Source organism: Bufo bufo, chromosome 1 (genome assembly GCF_905171765.1).
Source record: "Bufo bufo chromosome 1, aBufBuf1.1, whole genome shotgun sequence".
Lineage (NCBI taxonomy): Eukaryota > Metazoa > Chordata > Amphibia > Anura > Bufonidae > Bufo > Bufo bufo.
This window is the reverse complement of record NC_053389.1, coordinates 250,282,924-250,305,619: the sequence shown is the minus strand read 5'-3', so window position 1 is coordinate 250,305,619 and position 22,696 is coordinate 250,282,924.

The following is a 22,696-nucleotide window of genomic DNA, read 5'->3' as shown; positions in this document are numbered from 1 at the left end:
CCTAATGTATCTCTTGCCACATTATGACAAGTTCTTTTCTGTCAGGTGAATGCCTAATTTTTGGGGCCTGTACTGGCCTACAGTAAAATTTCTATCCAGTGACTGCCTAATGTACCTCCAGCCACATCATCACAAGTTCTTTTCTGTCAGGTGAATGCCCAATTTTTGGGGCCTGTATTCCCGTGGCCTACAGTAAAATTTGTATCCAGTGACCGCCTAATGTACTTCCAGCCACATCATCACAAGTTCTTTTCTGTCAGGTGAATGCCTAATTTTTGGGGCCTGTTCTGGCCTACAGTAAAATTTGTATCCAGTGACCGCCTAATGTACCTCCAGCCAGATCATCACGAGTTCTTTTCTGTCAGGTGAATGCCTAATTTTTGGGGCCTGTACCCCAGTGGCCTACAGTAAAATTTTTATCCAGTGACCGCCTAATGTACCTCCAGCCACATAATCACAAGTTCTTTTCTGTCAGGTGAATGCCTAATTTTTGGGGCCTGTACTCCCGTGGCCTAAAATAAATATTCTCTAGGCTCCAGCAGGGCACATTTTTGAGAGTTTCCCTTTAAGACGCATAAAATTGGCCCCTGATTAAAATACATATTTATTGTGGGAATTGTTGCCAGTGATCCCTCTCTGATATTTCACTGTCTATGTTGTGCGACTATTTGTGCACTTCTAGTAAGTATTTGGTGTCTGCAAATATGACCTGAAGGTTTTTCAGGTTCGCCTGCCATTAAAGTCAATGGGGCCTGCCGCGAATGCGAGGTTCGTGAACATTTCATTTGTGAAACGTCGCGGCCGATGTTCGTCCATCAGTAGTCACAAACAATGGCATTGAGCTTGGAGGTTACAGTCATGAGAGTGCACATAGCTTGATACTTACAAATAATGGTACAGAGGTTTTACAGTTACAGTCGCTAATGGGAGAAAGGGCTTAATGGTTCCAGTTTGCTGGCAGGCACACTGCTTAGTGGTTACAGTTCTTTTCTGGGCACAGAGCTTATTAGTTACAGTTCTTTAACAGACTCACAGAGCAACTCACGGTAACAAAGAAATATGGGGCCAATCTAGCTTGGTGCAATCCAGTCTCCTCCCTCCAGTAGGAGCAATATGACTTCTCACAGCCCATGGCCCAAGCACACACAGAAGACTCAATCTGACAAACCCCAGCAACACAGCATTCAGAGCCTGCACTGGAAGCAGTCCATGACCACTTGCAGAAGCACTTGTTTGCAGAAGTCATTGCTTCTCTTAGCGATGTATGCTGACAGGGCTCCAAATTAAACCAAAGACCTACTCCTGGATTTTGCTAAAGTGACAGGCTCTCTCAATCACTGCTCCTTCCACCAACCACCTGGCACATCAATCCACCTCTTTAAATAATGTGGCTCCACCATGTGGTGCAAGCTCTTGCCTCCACAAACCATATCACAAGACCTGTCTTGTTCCACCACTACAGAATAAAGAGTGCAAACATGAAATCCACAGTTACATGTATAGAACCAGTGAAGAATCCTGTGTTAATGCTCCAGTAAAAAAAAAATTGCCCATTCATCGACCTGTCAGGGAGGCGAGAATGGGAGAAGTTGTAGTGGCTATGATGATGATAGTAGTGCTCACAGTTCACTGTAGCAGCCCTCGAGTCAATAATCAGGCCCATGGGTTGTAATAAATAAAGTATTTCTTTACTAAATTGATGATGGGAGTAGTATTACATTACACTACAGTTTTCCTTTAGCTTTTTGTATATCAAACTGGACAACCCCTGTAATTGATAGGTGGAGCCAGCTGAATTTAACAACATCTACAGACCGAATAGACAAAGATCTAATGGCCATGGGATGGAGAATAGGTAAAAATAAGGCTGATATAACACATAATTTAGTGTTGAGTTCTCCTTTAATTTTCTCTTACTGTCCATCATTCATTGCACCATGCATGTGATTGCAAATGGCTTCCTATTTTTCTTACATCATCATGGAGGCAAGGGGTTAATGGAGCAGTAATCCCTAGATAAACACTAAATTAATTATGCTTCTCCAGTATTGTATCCCTGATGAACATTAGGAATCCTGAGAAAGAGGAGCACGGGTAAGAGGTTTCAGTTTTATGTACCTAATGTACCATGCGAAACGAGACCTCATGTTTTGACATTTCTCAGCGTTCCTCACAGAGGCACAGAGCCTCCAATTAATATTTGCAAGCATCTTTTGGCAATGGTGGTGACATTTCAAGACATTTGCTGAATTAAAATAAGTACCGTATATAAAACTTTCTCCACTATCCTGAAAAATTTGATAAAAGTTCTTAAGCCCACAAGATACTTTGGGCTTATAATTAATCCTATTTTTATTTGTTCCATATAGTACACTGAGTTTTATGCAAATATTTACAGAGAATATTTTTTGCTTTGTGTGCAGTCTGTAGTCATAGAAATTATGTAGATCTGCACAGGAGCTGTATACTCAAAACAGTAGTAGATCTTTTTAAATCAAAACCATTATCAAAGTGCTTTTTGATATTTTTTTATTTTTATTTTTTTAAAGATGCACTGGAGCATTTAAATGGCTGACCTTTTGTTTGGGAGTCTATCAGTAGTTCTGACCATGCTAAACTGCTGACAGCACTAGGTAGGGGCTGGGACAGCAGTACAAACATACCTCTTCTTGGAGCTATTTTTTTTTTTTTAAAACACCTGTGTATAAGCACCCTAAGGCTGGTCACACACATGAGATAAAAGTGGGCCAAAATGGTCAACTTCGGCCAATCAGCATTTGAAAAACTTGCGCAAACGACCATTTGCCAGCCACCAAAACTGCATGTTTATGGCACGATGGTCCGAATTGTGCTACAAAAATCAGGTTAGCCAGTTTAGTCTGGCATGTTCCTGGTGGGATCGTTCGTACAAACAAATTCCACTATCATGTGTATTGTCAGCTTTAGAGAGACATTCTTACAGTAGCAAAGGAAAAGATGGGACATGTTGACATGTTGGCTCTACCCTAGTAACATATATAAGTACATCAAAATTTACTGTCATGATACACATATTGCCTATAAGAGAGCATGCTCTGGGATTTATGTTTTTTATTCTGCCCTCCTTTCATGAAAACTCTGTAACATTCTTGACAACCACTTTACAGGGGTTGTCTTACGTTAGCAAATGGTATTTATCAAGATAGGTTAGGTCCCTTTCACACGAGCGAGTTTTCAGCGCGGGTGCAATGCGTGACGTGAACGCATTGCACCCACACTGAATCATGACCCATTCATTTCTATGGGGCTGTGCACACGAGCGGTGATTTTCACGCATCACTTGTGCGTTGCGTGAAAAACGCAGCATGTTCTATATTCTGCGTTTTTCACGCAACGCAGCCCCCATAGAAGTGAATGGGGTTGCGTGAAAATCGCAAGCATCCGCAAGCAAGTGTGGATGCGGTGCGATTTTCACGCACGGTTGCTAGGTGACGATCGGGATGGGGACACGATCATTATTATTTCCCCTTATAACATGGTTATAAGGGAAAATAATAGCATTCTGAATACAGTAAGTAAAATAGGGCTGGAGGGGTTAAAAATTTTTTTAACTCACCTTAATCCACTTGATCGCGCAGCCCGGCATCTCCTTCTGTCTTCATCTTAGCTGTGTGCAGCAACAGGACCTGTGGTGACGTCACTCCGGTCATCACATGATCTTTTACCATGGTGATGGATCATGTGATGACCAGAGTGACGTCACCACAGGTCCTGTTCCTGCACACAGCTAAGAGGAAGACAGAAGGAGATGCCGGGCTTCGCGATCAAGTGGATTAAGGTGAGTTAAATTATTTTTAATGGAACAGGCTGAAGGAGATCCTTAAAGTCTCCGGTCCGTTTGGTTTCACCCCTTTGTGGGGGAACGGGGCGCTGGAGGAGTTCTTCAAAATTACAGACTTTGGTTATTGGTCACTATACGGTGTCTCACCTTTTTTATTTAGGTCGCTTTAAATCACTTTTGGAATTCGGTTTTAATCTTTGTTCACCATTAGATGTATTTATGTATGCACGTTTGAAACATTTATTTGTAGCCTCTAGGAATAGGGGCCGTATTTTCCCACGAGAGAATATATTTTTCGATTACTGTCACGCCCAGAAGGATGAGAAGGTGAAAATATCTAGATTATATACTAAACTCCGAATGGCACTAGCAACTGTAACGCCTTTTAAAAGCCCAAGTAAATGGGAGCAAGAGCTGAATTGCCCTCCTTTACATTGGTCTACTATTTATAGGAACGTGAGAAGGGCGACAGTTTCCAGCGCACATAGACTAATTCAGTTTAAGATCCTCCATAGGTTGTATTATACGCCGAAAACTCAAGGAAAATTTCCCCAAAATAGGGGCCGGGATTGTTGCTGCCCTAAATGTGGATATGTTAATGCGAACTATGTCCATTTGCTTTGGAGTTGTAATAAAATAAGAAAATATTGGGATGAGGTTTTCTCTGCTCTACAAAAGGAATCCTTAATGAACTATAACCCGGGGATCTTGATAGTGATCTTAGGAGATTATGGTTCAGAAACGGAAGTTCCCCCCCAGGTTAGACGGATTTGGATGAGAGGTTTGATGGTGGCGAAAGCTATACTGGTGAAGTACTGGGGCTCTGCCTCCCAGCCCTCTTCAAGGGAGTGGGATCTATACCTTCAACAAATTAAAATTTATGAGGATATGGAAAGGAAGCGGAGAGTAGCACGCAGAGCCACGTAGATATTTCTAATGTATTTATTGTTTTGTTGTATTTGAATGAATTGAGGGGAACGACAGCCAATGGGGGGGGGGGGGGAGGGTTATAACGGATATGTATGATTGTTATACTATATACACTGATTTGTTTTAAATTGGTCTATGTATTAATTTTACGTATTCTCAAAATAAAAATATAAAGAATTAAAAAAAAAAAAATAATAATTTTTTTTTTAACCCCTCCAGCGCTATTTTACTATGCATTCTGTATTCAGAATGCTATTATTTACCCTTATAACCATGTTATAAGGGAAAATAATACAATCTACAGAACACCGATCCCAGGCCAGAACTTCTGTGAAGAAGTTCGCATTTGGGTACCAAACATGCACGATTTTTCTCACGCGAGTGCAAAACGCATTACAATGTTTTGCATTCGCGCGGAAAAATCGCGCATGTTCTCGCAAAGCACCTGCACCTTTTCCCGCAACGCCCGTGTGAAACCAGCCTTAATACCTTCATTATTTATTAGGTATTCAATTTGTATGATTATTTTGTAATGTTAAGAACTTGCATAAAATGTGCTCACTGAAACCACCAAGAGTTTGTACCTTCTCTGAGTATTGTAACCAATAAGCATATTGTGCAACTTAAAGTGACAGTAAACAAAATGTTTATGTGTCACCATATCTGCATTTGTGTTCAGTAAATGGAGAGTAAATGTAGCTGTATGTATTTTATTTGTCTGCCATTGCCTTATTTTTGGAGGGGAACCACCTGAGGGAAGATACCCGATGTTACAGTCATATATGGTATGCCCAAGTGCTATTCTTGTTAGCACATAGCCCGAAAGTGATCATATTGTGCCATCCTTTGCCCAAAGACTGCAAAACAATAGCCAGTGTCATACTTTTCCAACATAGAACTCAACTAAGATGAAAGAACTTCAAGTAAGGGGAGCATTTTAAATAACATTCCACCTTTATTTTTTGATTACGCAAACTGTACTGTAGGGTGGCAGGGAGCCCTGAAAACTCTCTGCCACCATAATTCGTACTTTCTATCACATATCTCCAGGACCATGGGCCTCCTCCATACATGTATGTGACTAATATCATCCGTTCCTCTTACAACACTCTGCTGCGCTATTATAAGATGACAGTTTAGGCTTAGTGAACTTCTAATCAGAATTTGATCATGCATCTTCTTTAAATATTCAAGACGCCTACAAAAGAAGTGAGTCGCCTTGTATAATAATTAGTGTGGCACCATAACGCAGCCCCCATTTATCATGGCTCATAAGAGGGTTTTATCAACATTTGAAGGGTTTAATGTATGGGATAATCAGGAGACCATAGGATACTGACTAATCCTGATACATGAATCTATTACCCCTGCTGCAGAGCAAGATAAATGTAAGGGCCCGAGAAGCCAATGATTCATCTGACTGCACAAAGTAACCCAGGAATAATAAACAGTAAAAAAATGAAGGCTTTACAGGACGCCTAAACATAATACCATAAAAAGAGCTACTAAAATAACTCACAGATATAAACGTAGACATTTCAGAGCTGCACATATTCCTGACATTATGATTAAAAAGGAGGGGGCACAATAGACTTAATGTTGTAATCCAAATGATTGACACTACAGTGTAATTCCTAACTCTATTGCGGTAGCTGCACACATGGTGCAGATTTATGAAAACCGCTTAAAAGAAAAACTGTCTTAGTTGTTTATAGTAATCACTTACAGTGCAGCTTTTATTTTCCAAGAGCATTTTTCAAGAACTGAAAGCTGCACTGTGATTGGTTGCTATAGTACATAGCACCCTATAGGTAGGGCTGAATGTGTAATTATAGAGCTCCATACTGTATATAGCCCTATAGTGCTCAACATCTCCTTGTATTACTATATATATATAATAACTGGGATCCACATATCACTATAGGACTGGATAGATAGATATGAGATAGATAGATAGATAGATAGATAGATAGATAGATAGATATGAGATAGATAGATAGATAGATAGATAGATAGATACTATAGATCAGGGATGCTCAACCTGCGGCCCTCTAGCTGTTGCAAAACTACAACTCCCAGCATGTCCTAATATCTGTAGGTTGTCAAGGCATACTGGGAGTTGTAGTTTTGCAATAGCTGGGCAGGTTGAGCATCTCTGCTATAGATAAATAGATATAAGATAGATACTATAGATAGATAGATTATACAACAGCACAATCCCTTTAAAGGGAATCTGTCATCAACTTTATGCTGCTATCACTAAAGGCAGAATAGAGTAATGAGTCATGACAAACATGCTGATTTCAGCAGCCTGTCCCTCATGAGCTAAAGGTAAGTGGTTGCTGAGAACCTGCGGTATCAGCCTGAGCCTGGAAAAGAGTACCGATTGCCTGAGAAGAGTCAGTTAGTCATGATCTCCTGCTCCTGCCAATCATCAGTAAATGGGTGGGAAAAGCAGGAGATCATAAATAACATGAGGCCTCTGCTGTGATGATTATAAAAAGCGTTAGGCGAATCAAACTGTCCGAAGTGGACTTCGATCCAAATTTCAGGGAAGATTTTCCCTGAAATGGGGTTAAAAAAAAAAAAAAAAAATCAAACTTACCACATCCATTTGATAGCGAAGAGCCCGCCGCCGCCATCTTGATAGAAGATCTCGTGCAATATCTTGCGCGTGGTGACGTATGACGTCATCACGCAGGGCTGACGTGATGAGGTCATCACACGTCACATGAGATTTTGCACTGGATCTTCAATCAAGTTGGCGGTGGCGGGCTCTTCGTAATCAAATGAATGAGGTGAGTTTGATTTTATTTATTTATTTTTATTATAGACTTTAATATTAATGTCAAATGCCGCGATCAGCGATGAACACAGCATCTGCGGGGTTCAATGATGGGGGAAGGGGACCGCGCAATCGCCGTTCCCTGTCATTGCACCCACTACTTACAAAGAAATGCACTTCATGATGAAGTCATTCGTCACAAAGCAAATTTGTTAGTAAAATTTGGCAAAGCAGCGGAATCGAATTTTCAAGAACTTGTTGCTTCTCTGTAACCACTTTTTTAACTCATAAGTGACACACCACTGAAATCAGCATGTCTATGACTATTTTATGCTGCCATCAGTGAGGGCAGCATAAAGTTGATGACAGGTTCCCTTTAATTATAATTTTTATTAAAATGCTTTTTTAACACAAAATAACATAAAAAAATACGTAAACGAACAAAAATGTTATATTTTTAATAGTTGCCCCTCTAATTGTTGGTTAAGTAAAGACTTGTGTTAATTTTGCATTTCACATTCTTGTGAACGGGGTTGGTTACATCGTATCAAGTAGGCTATTGCTACCAAGCCTGTTAAGACACAAGACACGTCTCCGCTAGTGTTGAGCGAGCATGCTCAGCCGAACAGTAGTTCGGCTCGAGCATCGCTATGCTCGGCACAACGCAGTGTTCTGCCGAATACTATGTATGCTCGAGCACAATTAAACACAATGAAAATCAATGGGAGACCTGAGCATTAAACCAGACACCCCCTGCTCTGAAGAAGGGAGTGTCTGGTTCACAGAAAAAGGTTAGAAATTGATGGAAACACCACCAAAATGGTTTGGAAACAGAATGGGAAGGATGTCTGGCCGCATCTTGGACTCCCATTACCTATGACATACAATAGACAACCGCACAAAATCTATATGCCAAAAGCCGGGTATGTACAAGCCAACAATCTATCCATGAGACAGATACAGTCAGCACACATTACAATGGCAGCCTTGTGCACTATGAGACATTCAAAACCAGCTCTCATCTGACTGAGAGCCAGTAAGCCTCAAAATTGCTTCTTAACTGTTGGATGGCTTGGGTGGACCTGCATTATCATTAGGGTGACAAAAAGTTTTCTGATTGTCCTAACATAATATTCAATAACCTTTCCATACAGTTTTCTCATGTAAACTCATTTACATAATTATGGGCATATGCAAATTAGCTGAATCTACTTGTTTTTAAGCTGAAACACCATTTGCATGGAAAAATTTGCGATAAAAATTTGCGAATAGAATATTCGCGATCAACACTACTCATGAACAGCACCATTTATTGAATTCATAGCCTTACGAAAAGACTATGAATTCAATAGATGCCGCTGTTCATAACTCATGAACAGCACCATCTATTGGTTTCATAGTCTTTTTTTTTTTTTTTTTAATTTTATTAGGTTTTGATATAATTTGCACATTTACATTCAAAGGTACATATTGGATCAAATTACAGGTCATATTCCTTTTTTACAGATATGTGCAGTGAAAACAAAGATAAAACACATATAAACAGTGCAATAATACTTCCCCTAAACATTTCCTTTCCCTCCCTAACCCTCCCCCCTTTTATACAGGTGATATGGTTTAGAGTTTTCTTTTTATTATAGACATTCCTGGGGGTGTACAGTGTCGGAGTTCATGTGGATTTATTGTCGTGTAGTCTCATGGTAGTGCATCTTTATGTAAGGATTGATGATGCTTTATATGTTATTGGTTTCATAGTATTATGACAAGACTATGAATCCAATAGATGGCACTGTTCATGACTCATGAACAGCGCCATCTATTGGTTTCATAGTCTTATGACAAGACTATGAATCCAATAGATGGCGCTGTTCATGAGTAGTGTAGATTGTGAATATTGTAATCGCAAATTTTTATTGCAAATTTTCCATGCAAATGGTTTTTCAGCTGAAAAACAAGGCAGATTCTGGTCATTTGCATGTCTTTCCCATATGCCAATGTTTATGCAAATAAGTTTACATGACAAAACTGTATAGAAAGGTTATTGAATATTATGTTAGAACAATCAGAAAACTTTTTGTCACCCTAATGATAATGATCTGGGTGCACAGGTCCACCCAAGCCATCCAACAGATATGAAGCAACTTTGAGGTTTAGGGTATTTTCACACTTGCGGCAGATGATTCCGGCAGGCAGTTCTGTCAGCAGATCTGGCAATCCGGACGCAAACTGATGGCATTTGTCAGACAGATGCATTGAAATACCAGATCCGTCTCTCCGGTGTAATACGGAAAAATGTATCCAGTATGAATTTTTTTAGCATTTTTAAAGGTCTGCACAGACCGGAAAGCCGGATCTGGCACTAATACACTTCAATGTAAATTAATGCCGGATCCGGCAAGTGTTCAGTATTTTTGGCTGGAGAGAAAACTGCAGCATGCTGCGGTATTTTCTCCATCCAAAAAACGTAAGAGGGACTGAACCTATGCATCCTGATCAGTGTCGGACTGGGGTATCTAGGGCCCACCAGTAAAATTTATTTTCGGGGCCCACCGTACAGATACATTCAAATATAATAAATATAATAAATTATAATCTAGCAAGTTTTTTAATATGAACATAGACTGGTTGAGGTGCTGTACATTGAATATATGTATGTAGTGCAGTAGGTCTACTGTGTTATGTGCCACTTGTGCAGGGGGTGGGAGACTAGGGGCCCACCTTGCCTGGGGGCCCACTGGGGGATTCACCTGTACCCCTGAAGGCCAGTCCAAGCTTGATCCTGATGCATCCTGAACGTAATGCTCTCAATTCAGAATGCATTAGGATAAAACTGATCAGTTTTTTCCCAGTATTGAGCTCCTATGACGGAACTCAATACCGGAATCCAACAACGCAAGTGTGAAAGTACCCTTACTGGCTCTCAGTCAGATGATAGCTAATTTTGAATGTCTCATAGTGCACAAGGCTGCCATTGTAAGGTGTGCTGACTGTATCTGTCTCATGGATAGATTGTTGGTTTGCACATACCCAGCTTTTGGCATATATCCTTTGTGTGGTTGTCTATTGTATGTCATAGGTAAAAGGAGTCCAAGATGCATCCAGATGTCCTCCCCATGCTGTTTCCAAACCATTTCGGTGGTGTTTCCATCCATTTCTAACCTTTTTCTATAAACTAGACACCCTCTTCTCTTCAGAGCAGGGGGTGCCTGGTTTAATGCTTGGGTTCTCCCACTGACTTCCATTATACTCGGGTGCTCGGTCGAGCATCCCGATGTGTTCGGCCCGAGCACTTTAGTGCTCGAACAACACTTGTCTCCGCCATCTCTCCCTCCCCTCAACAGTCCATTTGGAAAAAGATTCCTAAGTGCCCTGAGACCAGCAATTTTCAGCAATGCAGTTGCCATATTATTAGTGTACTCTCAATTTAATGTAGTACTTTAAAGCTTTCCAAATACAACTGCATCACTGCGGTCAACCAACCTCCTTCAGCGGAGAGTCAGCTTCAAGTGTCAATTTCACTGAAAAATGTCAGCACTTAGAAATCGAAAAGAAAGAACGAGGGAAGAAATGGTTATCTCATTTTACATTCATGGCCAAACTTGTCTAAATTGGTCTATTAAAACACAGATTCTTTTCCAGGAGAGAAAGCACAATTACCAGGGTCTCTGTTTAGTCTATTATGAGACAAATCCACTCTACGCCTCTCAGGGAGTCTGTAGAGACTAATGTGAAAAATAGTATGTGCTGGGTAGAAAAAAACGGTCTATTCTGCGTGCTGCAAGAGCAATCTCTAAATTGTAGATCCAAGCCAAGACCTTGGTTGTCCATTGGTGAATAGTGATAAGCGGCAGGGGCAATATTCTAATTTGCGATATTTCGCGAATATTTGGGTGAATATTTGTCATATATTCGTAAATTTGAGAATTCGCGATTATTTTCTTGATTGCGAAAATCGGCAATGTAATATGCACATATTGCATGTGCAATACAGGCGTGGGTCACAGGTGCTACATTTTTCAAGCTGCTAGAACATTACAATAGCTTTATATGCAGATAGAGTGCTCCAATATATTCGCGATTGCACAAGTTGGCAATTAATGATGCGCATATTTTTACGCAATACGCGCAACTTCACATTTTAGCAGGTCTGACTACATATTACTGATTGGGGCACTAAGTATTGTTGTGAGCACTATGATTGGAGCACTATGTCTGTAGCATGTATGTATGGACAGCAGAACCTATCAGCTACACTATATCACTATCTAACCTACACTGACTATCTCCCACTAACTATCTGTATTATATATATATATATATATATATATATATATAAAAGCTAACTAACTAACTAACTAACTAACAGAGCACAGTAATAACACTGCTGTCTCTCCCAGAACTCCATAAAACCACAGAAAATGGCTGCTGGGGAGGTTCTTATATAGTAAGGGGTAGGCAACTTTCCTATGGATTGCTAGGGATGTTGCTAAGCTCTGACAAAGATATTGCAGCCTTCTCATTGGCCCACAAGCAAGAAGGGAGGTTACTGATGAAAAAAAAATCTAGAATATTCGCAAATACGAATATATAGCGCTATATTCAAAATCTTCGCAAATTCTCGAAGTTGCGATATTCGCGATTAAAATTCGCGATTCGATTATTCGCGCCCAACACTATTGGTGAAAAGGTCAAACATTTGCTTAAAGCAGAACCAACCAAAACTGCCCTTTTCTTTCTTTTTTTTTATACAAAATTGAGGCCCCATGTTACTTCAGATCATTGAGATTCTGTCTAAAAATTCATGAACACAATTTTTAAAAATTAGATCCATGGCAAGCTCTCTCGACCCATGCAACTGATTGAACAAAATTGACCACTTAATTTTCTCATGAGTTCAGTGATGTCCATGGATCCATCAGGATCAGTTTTTTTTTATTAGAATGTAGAAACAACATGGGTGGACAGACCCTTACTCCTTGTACTCTGAGGTTATGTCACTACCAGAGCTTTGGGACGTTCTCACAGCTCTGTTTCTCCACCCCTGTGATGATGTCACTACTAGAGCTGGGAGGAGTTCTCACTGCTCTGTTTACTTTTGGTTTCCTTCCTCCCAGCTGTTCCTCATGCGTTTGATTTCCCTCTCTTTATATCACCCCTCCTCCTATTGTAGGGCGTGGATTATAGTTCTCATTTCAGTTGTAGCTCTTGCTTTAGTATCTTCACTTGTAGCTATCAGTTCACTGGACCTGTGTTCTGCTGCAGCAAGCACTCCGGATATTGCCAGCTGTCCTTGGATCCGTCTTCTCTGCGGCTGCAACACCTTCAGCTAAGTGTACAGACATTGTTGTGTGCCTGATTATTTTCTGACTGGATCTGAGGTGGCCACGGTTCCCTCCATATTCTGAGTAGGGCACCGGTGGCCATGCCCCTTCCACTATTGTAGGGGTTACAGTGGTCATCAGTCTTAGGCACGTGGGCATGCCTCGTTCCGCCATTTGGATCCGGGCATGTGCTTTAGCAGAATAGAGAGAGCTTTGAGGGTCTGACAGGGGTCACCCTTTATCCTCCCTAGTTTGGGTCCGGTCAGTAGCTCTTTCTTTGGAAATAGTGGATCTCCGTCAATCTATGACTCAGCTTCAAGCATTGGGCTCTGCTCCGGCTCATGGAGTCTGTTGCGAGCCAAAGGTCTCACTTCCGGAAACGTTCTCCGGGGGCAGTGAGAATTTTGTTCGCTTCAGAGAGGCATGCAAACTCCATTTTTGCTTGTGTCCCCACTCCTCTGGTAAGGAAGAGCAGAGGGTGAGGATTGTCATCTCCCTGCTCAGGGGTAATGCTCAGATTTGGGCTTTTTCGCTGCCATCAGGGGATCCCTCCCTTCGATCCGTGGAAAGATTTTTTGTGGCCCTGGGGCAGATTTATGATGACCCGGATCGTGTTGCTCTGGCCGAATCTAACTTACGTGTTTTATGCCAGAACAAACTGTCTGCGGAGCTTTATTGTTCTGAATTTCGGAGATGGGCAGCTGATTTGGGTTGGAATGATGCTGCACTCCGGAGTCAGTTCTGTCATGGTCTCTCAGAGAGATTGAAAGATGCGTTTGCTTTCCATGAGAGACCAACGTCCTTAGAGTCTGCCATGTCATTGGCGGTACGCCTTGACAGGCGTCTAAGAGAAAGAAACGAGACCTCTCTGTCCAGCCATTGTCAGTCTAGGGGCAGTGGTGCGGACTCATTCAGTGTGCAGGGGCCTCATCCTGTCTCGCTCCCCTCTGAGGAGGAGCCCATGCAGCTAGGTCGACTTGCCCCTGATAAAAGAGGATTTAGTCCTCAGAGTATGGTGTGTTTTTGTTGTGGGGGCATAGGTCATTTGGCAAATGTTTGTCCCTCTAGGAGATTCTTGAACTGTACTAAGAGCGATAATAAGAGAAAAACCTCAAAAGGTAAATCATCAAATTCTGCTTCATCTGCTACTTTGGGCAAAGTTGATGTAGGAATTGATGCTTTTCCTCTGACCTGCAGTTCCCGTTTTCTCCTGTCTGCCAGGGTGGCGCTAGAGAGCAAAGTCATTTCTTGTGAGATTTTTGTCGATAGTGGAGCGGCCGTCAATCCTATTGACACTCAATTTGTAGCCATGCATGGTTTTCAGGTTTGCACATTAGAAAAGGATATACCTGTTTTTGCTATTGACTCTGCTCCACTCTCACAGAGATCTCTGAAGGGCATTGTTCACAATATCCGGCTAGCTGTAAGTGACACTCATGTGGAGGATATATCTTGTTTTGTCCTTAACGGATTGCCTTCTCCCCTAGTTTTGGGGTTACCCTGGCTCACTAGACATAACCCCACTATTGATTGGCAAGGAAGGTAAATAAATGAGTGGAGTGACTTTTGTAGAGAGAATTGTCTCACAGCGACTTTTGCAGAGGTGTCTACTAAAACTGTGCCATCATTTCTCTCTGATTTCTCGGACGTGTTTTCCGAGAGCGGTGTTCAGGAGCTACCTCCTCACCGGGAGTTTGACTGTCCCATTAACCTCATTCCCGGCGCCAAGCTGCCAAAAGCACGCCTCTACAATCTCTCACAACCGGAAAGAATCGCAATGCGAACTTATATCTCCGAGAGTCTTGAGAAGGGGCATATTCGTCCCTCAAAGTCACCTGTGGCCGCGGGTTTTTTTTTTGTTAAAAAGAAAGATGGCTCTCTGAGACCTTGCCTAGATTTTAGGGAGCTGAACCGTATCACGATTCGCGATGCCTATCCCCTTCCTCTGATCCCGGACCTCTTCAACCAAATTGTTGGGGCCAAGGTGTTTTCCAAATTGGATTTGAGAGGCGCGTACAACCTGGTCAGGGTCAGAGAGGGGGATGAATGGAAAACGGCCTTTAATACCCCTAACGGGCATTTCGACCTGATGAATGCTCCGGCCGTCTTTCAGCATTTTGTTAATAGTATTTTCTACCATTTAATGGGGAAATTTGTATTGGTGTATCTTGATGATATTTAGATTTTTTCCCCTGATGTTCAGACCCATCAGGATCATCTTTTTCAGGTTCTGCAGATTCTGCGGGAAAATAAATTGTACGCCAAGCTGGAGAAATTTCTTTTTATGGTATCGGAGATTCAATTTCTGGGTTTTCTCCTCTCTGCTTCTGGTTTTCGCATGGATCCGGAGAAGGTCCGTGCTGTACTTAAGTGGGAGCTTCCTGAGAATCAGAAGGCATTGATGCGCTTTCTGGGTTTTGCGAACTATTACAGAAAGTTCATTTTGAATTATTCCTCTGTTGTCAAACCCCTTACTGACATGACAAAAAAGGGGGCGGATTTTTCCTCTTGGTCGGAGGAGGCGCTTGCAGCCTTTTCTAAGATTAAAGAGAGTTTTGCGTCTGCTCCCGTCTTGGTGCATCCCGATGTTTCCTTACCTTTTATTGTTGAGGTGGATGCTTCCGAGGTGGGTGTGGGTGCGGTTTTGTCCCAGGGCCCTTCTCCTGCCAAATGGCGACCCTGTGCCTTTTTCTCTAAAAAACTCTCCCCGGCAGAGGGAAACTATGATGTGGGAGATAGGGAGTTGTTGGCCATCAAGTTTGCTTTCGAGGAATGGCGCCATTGGTTGGAGGGGGCCAGGCACCCTATCACCGTTTTTACCGACCATAAGAATCTGGCATACTTGGAGTCGGCCAGGCGTATGAATCCGAGACAGGCCAGATGGTCTCTGTTCTTCTCCAGATTCAATTTTGTTGTTACATTCCGACCTGGGATAAAAAATGTGAAGGCTGATGCTCTCTCTCGCTGTTTTCCGGGAGGAGGAAACTCCGAGGACCCGGGTCCCATTTTGGCGGAGGGGGTAGTTGTTTCTGCTCTATATTCCAATTTGGAGGCCGAGGTCCAGGCTGCCCAGACTGAGGCACCTGCCCGTTGTCCTTCTGGGAAGTTATTCGTGCCTCCTGAGCTACGTCACAAACTCTTTAAGGAGCATCATGATACGGTTCTTGCTGGTCACCCCGGGAGTAGAGCCACGGTAGATCTCATTGCTCGGAGATTTTGGTGGCCGGCTCTTCGTAAGTCGGTGGAGGGTTTTGTGGCTGCTTGTGAGACGTGCGCTCACGCTAAGGTCCCTCGTTCACGGCCTTCAGGTTCCCTTCTCCCGTTACCCATACCTTCCCGTCCTTGGACACACCTGTCCATGGACTTTATCACGGATCTTCCTCGTTCCTCGGGGAAGTCGGTGATCCTGGTGGTGGTGGACCGTTTTAGCAAGATGGCTCATTTCGTACCTTTCCCTGGTTTACCCAATGCTAAAACGTTGGCGCAAGCTTTTGTCGACCATATTGTTAAATTGCACGGCATTCCCTCTGATATTGTTTCCGATAGAGGCACGCAGTTTGTGTCCAGGTTCTGGAAGGCTTTCTGTTCTCGCCTGGGGGTTCGGCTGTCCTTCTCTTCTGCTTTTCACCCGCAGTCGAATGGTCAGACTGAGCGCCTCAATCAGAATCTGGAGACATATTTGCGCTGTTTTGTGGCAGAGAACCAGGAGGATTGGTGTTCATTTCTCCCTCTTGCTGAGTTTGCTCTGAACAACCGTCGTCAGGAATCTTCTGATAAGTCACCATTCTTTGGTGCATATGGGTTCCATCCGCAGTTTGGGACATTCTCGGGAGGGGCTCTTTCTGGTTTACCTGAGGAGGAGAGATTTTCCTCGTCTTTGTCTACCATTTGGCAAAAGATTCAGAGTAATCTTAAAAAGATGAGTGAGAGGTATAGGCGTGTGGCTGATAAGAGACGTGTGCCTGGTCCGGACCTGAATGTGGGTGATCTGGTGTGGTTGTCTACAAGAAATATTAAACTGAAGGTTCCCTCCTGGAAATTGGGTCCCAAGTTTATTGGGCCTTATAAAATCTTGTCAGTCATCAATCCTGTTGCCTTCCGTCTTGATCTTCCACGGGTTTGGAAGATACATAATGTATTTCACAGATCTCTCTTAAAACCATATGTCCAGCCCACGGTACCCTCCTCTTTGCCTCCTCCTCCGATTTTGGTTGATGGCAATCTGGAGTTTGAGGTTTCCAGAATTGTGGACTCTCGCATTGTCCGCGGTTCTCTTCAGTACCTCGTTCATTGGAAGGGTTATGGTCCTGAGGAGAGGATGTGGGTTCCGGTGTCGGACATTAAAGCCACTCGCCTCATCAGGGCATTTCATAGGGCTCATCCTGAGAAGGTGGGTCCTGGGTGTCCGGAGTCCACCCGTAGAGGGGGGGTACTGTCACTACCAGAGATTTGGGACGTTCTCACAGCTCTGTTTCTCCACCCCTGTGATGATGTCACTACTAGAGCTGGGAGGAGTTCTCACTGCTCTGTTTACTTTTGGTTTCCTTCCTCCCAGCTGTTCCTCATGCGTTTGATTTCCCTCTCTTTATATCACCCCTCCTCCTATTGTAGGGCGTGGATTATAGTTCTCATTTCAGTTGTAGCTCTTGCTTTAGTATCTTCACTTGTAGCTATCAGTTCACTGGACCTGTGTTCTGCTGCAGCAAGCACTCCGGATATTGCCAGCTGTCCTTGGATCCGTCTTCTCTGCGGCTGCAACACCTTCAGCTAAGTGTACAGACATTGTTGTGTGCCTGATTATTTTCTGACTGGATCTGAGGTGGCCACGGTTCCCTCCATATTCTGAGTAGGGCACCGGTGGCCGTGCCCCTTCCACTATTGTAGGGGTTACAGTGGTCATCAGTCTTAGGCACGTGGGCATGCCTCGTTCCGCCATTTGGATCCGGGCATGTGCTTTAGCAGAATAGGGAGAGCTTTGAGGGTCTGACAGGGGTCACCCTTTATCCTCCCTAGTTTGGGTCCGGTCAGTAGCTCTTTTACTGTGTATACTATTGTTGCTCACAAACAGCCGTGACAGGTTACTTGCCTCTCTTTTTATTTTTGTTGCCTAAAAATCATATTTATATACAGATCTTATTGATTTCTCTAGGACTTTAATGCCCAGCAGTCCAAAAAGTTGCACTTAAAAAAAACAAGAAAACTGTTCTGCAAAAAAACACTGTACAACCTATGAACCTATGCAATAGATTGTCAACTGGAGGATTCTCCCCTGATATGTTAATTGGGCCCTTACACAGCATGACGATGAGATTAAAATGTTAATAGAAGACTTCTATTATTAGCTGGTAGACAGGTTCAGCACTGTTTTCAAGGATAGCTTAAGGTTGGTTCAGGTATGGGAAATAAATAAAAAAATACATTTGGCTAGCTCAAATAAAAACATTAATTTATGTACGATTTATAGTGCACTTTTTTAATAGATACAATGCATAAAACAATTAAAAAAAATCTCACAAAAATGTTTAACAAATCAGACATGCACCATAATCCTGTAGGCCACCCTACTTTTGAAGTACTGAAGAGCCCTACAAAATGTTTCTCCTATGGGGGGCTGAGTGTATTATGCTATTTTCGAAAGCTAATAGCTTCCTGATTGTTAGTCAAGGCGCCTGGTGACTCTTTGCACACCATGGTTTACATGGTTTATGAATTGCAAATATCTTCCCGCCCTTCAATGTCATATCAGTAATCCAGCCGAAGAACAAAATAGGCTCCTGCCGGGAGATGAGCGAATAAGCTCAGCAACTGGAAAGGCTGTTCAGGTCTTAGGCTGATGAAAGCTATTTAATAACATAGCCAGCGTGTATTCACAGCCGAGATCAGAGCTGTCTGTACTGCACAATGGAATGTCAATCATCTGCAAGCTAGTAAATATCACAAAAGGAATAATTATGCCGCTTCAAAAGAAGTTCTGCAGCACCTGCATATGGAGTAAGGTGCAGTATTTTCTCTACAAATCCTCTGGAGCATGGACATGAATTCACTGAAATGTATTATTTGCATGACTCATTCTGAAGGTGGAAAGATGCTGGACCACGTCTTTCATATACCACTTGAGGAGTGTCCCATAAAAGGGGTTGCATCAAACACAGTGAAGAAGACCAGCCTAAAGCAAAGGTTAAGCCCTGGGTTCTTGGAGGATATTGGTAAATGGCACTTGATGGTGAACCTATGGTACTCTGGGGGCATTTGCAGCAGGATACTGTGGCAAGCATTCTGTGTACATCACCATGGCAGGCAGTCTGGAAGATATTTGTGGCAAGCACTAGAGGCAGTTGATGGAAGCACTTATATCAGGGACTCTCGGTGGCATTTCTGTGACAAGCACTCTGAGGGGCATCTTTAGACCCCAGCAAGCACTCTGAGAACGATTTCTTTGTAATGTACTCTGTAGCTCACAAGAAAATTTCTTTAGTAACCATTGGTGTCTGGTACTCTAGGATACATTTGTGGTAGACACTGTGGGTGACATCTCTGTGACATCTATGGCAGGCATACAATTCCTTTTTCCAATCCCTTCCTTCCAATTGTGTGATCCATAAATCTGTCAACATGGTTCTGTTCTGGCAGTCCACTAGCCCATTAACTTGCAGCCTGTATGCATTTGTACGACAATGTTCTTAGGTAATTCTGGGAACGACGATCTTAGGTAATTCTGGGAACCATTTAGGTAGAAATACGCTGTAACGCATCAATTACAGTAGATAAGAATTACTACCTCTTGCCGTCGCAAATAATAATGCATAATTACTAAAGGTGGTGTCCAGACAGGATATCACATAAATCAATACCCAGATCTTCCCATGACTCATTAGGCAAAACAGTATATGTGACTGGTTCTGGATTTGGTTATTTTACATAATTAAGTACTAATTGGTTCTGTTCCCTTTAATTATTATATCACCTTCTATATTCTTTGTAATGCAGTGAGTTAGGATAGTTAGATAACATATACAAACCCCCCATTGTGCTCTGAAGGCCACATTCCTGAGTAATTATCTCAGAGACATGCGTATTACAGACTGGACATCCTCAGGAGAAGGTTCTGAAAGGTATAAACTTTCGTACACAAAGACAAGTAAGTGGAACTCTGCCAAAACATCATCCCATCATCCAGGTAGAATGTTGTAGATCACTATCTCTTTCTTGTATCATCACATGTCGCCCATGTGCTATGACATGGTGAAAGGAGTCGCCACCCCCCATGGTGTTGAAGGCCAGTGACTATTATTTACTTTTAATACTCTATATGAGATTTGTCTGAGATTTATATATATTTTATCACTGATCGAATATACAACTTTGGATCGATAATATCAAGTTACAGTAGTTCGGCAAAGTTTTTGCTCGACAAGTGATCTTCAGATGGTAAGGAAGCCTACATGTCAGCTGTGTAACAGGTTGTACATGTGGGTCAGTGTGAATTTATAGCTGAAAATCCCAAACCAGAAGTCTTTGGGTACCAAGACACAGTGGGGTCATGTTGTGGTAGTGACGTGGCTGCACTGCAGTCGAGTACCTCATGGCCGAATGGGCCAAAGCTGGCTCTTGTTAAACTAATGACATTGCCATTTTTAGTCAGTCTGCATTGTTAATGGATATGCGGCTTCTTCAATACTTTGCAGCCACTAACAATGCAAATTGACTAAACAGTGAGGTCTTTATTATTTAACAAGAGCCAGCTGAGACATGTACGGCCGGATGGTTCTTGGCCACACAGTGCAGCCACATCGCAAATGTTATGTGGTCATACTCTTTATATTCCTTTTTTAATTCACGAAGAGAGTGATACAGTATGTTGATCTCTGCATTTTTTGTACAAAGTCCAAGTCTTAGTGCAGCACACCAGACCTGCAGGGTATAGCGACAGTGAGGTCACGGTTATGGGCAATCGAGGGTTACTCACTTTTTGGAGGAGAACCCTGGGCAGGCATGCGGCAGTGAATGAGAGGTAGACACAAGTTCCTCTGGGGCACACTCTGTATGGAGAGACCTGGCCTGATGTTGGGTGAGGTGCCCTGGATGTTGCAGGTGTTTTGAGTGCCTGAGGCAAGGTCCCTTTAAGAATCGTGACGCCAGTGCCTGTAACGGTGGCACACCGATTTGTAGGAGTAGTAATGGAGTACACAGGTGGTAAACCAAACGTTGCTTTACTTTAGGAAACAGTCCAACTTTATACAGACAGTTTACAGTTGCTAATGGTGATGCAGTCCCTTGAACAATATTCCACAAGCAGGTTTACTTTCAATAGTGGCAGGTATTAATCATGCAAGATACTTGGAGGGTATACCGTTAATGCTTTGCAGTACAATGCTGCTCTCTCCCCTTCAGCTATTCTAGCTGGCTGGATCCCAAGGCCCAGATGCCTAAATGCTGGCTTTAATCCTTGGTATATGAATTCCTTCCTCCAGTATTGGCACTTGCTTTTATATTAAAGTCCCTCTGCTCATCAGGTTACTTATCTGAACTTGTAGTGCTGTTCCTGTTGTGAGGGAAGCTGCAGGTTTCTCCCAGGAGGTACATTCCTACTACTGGGGTAATCTTCTGAGCTAACTGAGTCTCACTTTATCTACAGGCAGGCTATAATTCTTCCCTAGCCTCCTGGAAGCATCTAGCAGCCTGGATTATCAAGCTGCATGTCAGGAGGAGGCCCTCAGCATATCTCTGGCTGGTGCCTTCTCACTTCTGTCTCCACAGACTCCTGACTATGACCTAACCCCTCCCTGTCTGGGCCTGAACATTTATACTAGGGGCTCTCTATCTCCCTCTAGTGTCTAGGATGCCTAACTACACCCTAATAGGCCTGCTACGCATGACACAGGGGAAACATTGCATATAAAAACACATAGAAAATACATTAAAGTACATAGTTAAATATAATATTACTGTCCCTTGTGAGCAGAAGTAACACGTGAACCAATTGACCCTTGTGTAGTGCCCATGCCTACCTAGTGGGACACTACATTAGTACCTCTAATAATATAGCTGTTTTGCCGCCACGCAAAGGGGATTCTTTCCCATCAACAACAAATAATTCATTCCATAAGGGGGACCCAGTCCCATGGGTTTAGCTGGAGATGTATAATTTTTCATTATACTGCTGTGGCTTACTGGATGTGCAGTACCCCAGAATAGGATACTTGCAAATTGTTTCTGGTTATTCACATGTTATGTAATGTTATTTAATGCATTGTACAACCCAGCAAAGTTTTGTTTGAATTAACGATTCTGACTCTGCTCTTGTAGGAAGTTAGGAGGTGGACTTAGGTTCCCCCCCATAGTCAACTTAGTGTGTAGTGTGTCAGCTAAGCAAGTGAGAGAAGCTACATGTACTCACTCCTCAGAGGACTAGACCTTCATCCCAGAGAATCATCATCTCTGAGAGATATACAGAAAGAAGATCATCCCTAGTACAGTACTCCGAAGGAAAAAAGAACTAGAAGGTCCAGAACCTGCATGCCAGAGCACTGGAGTCAGTCAAGTATTTGCTGTTTAAGGTTGATAGAGACTTTGCTGCAGTGAGAGGAACATTATTAAAAACCACCTTTTCACACTTTGACACTTTCCTGGCCAGTCATATCTTAATCCTGTACCCCTCAACTGGAAATTACAAACAAGTTTGCAAGAACCTTATTGTCAGACATAGATTCTGCAGAGAGAGGGACTTTGGAGTGATAGTCAAAAGGATTACTACAACCCCCATCCTTCCTTACCGTATATTCATACATCGCTATTTGGGAAGATTTGCACTGTAAATTGTTTGGAACTGTGTTTGATACC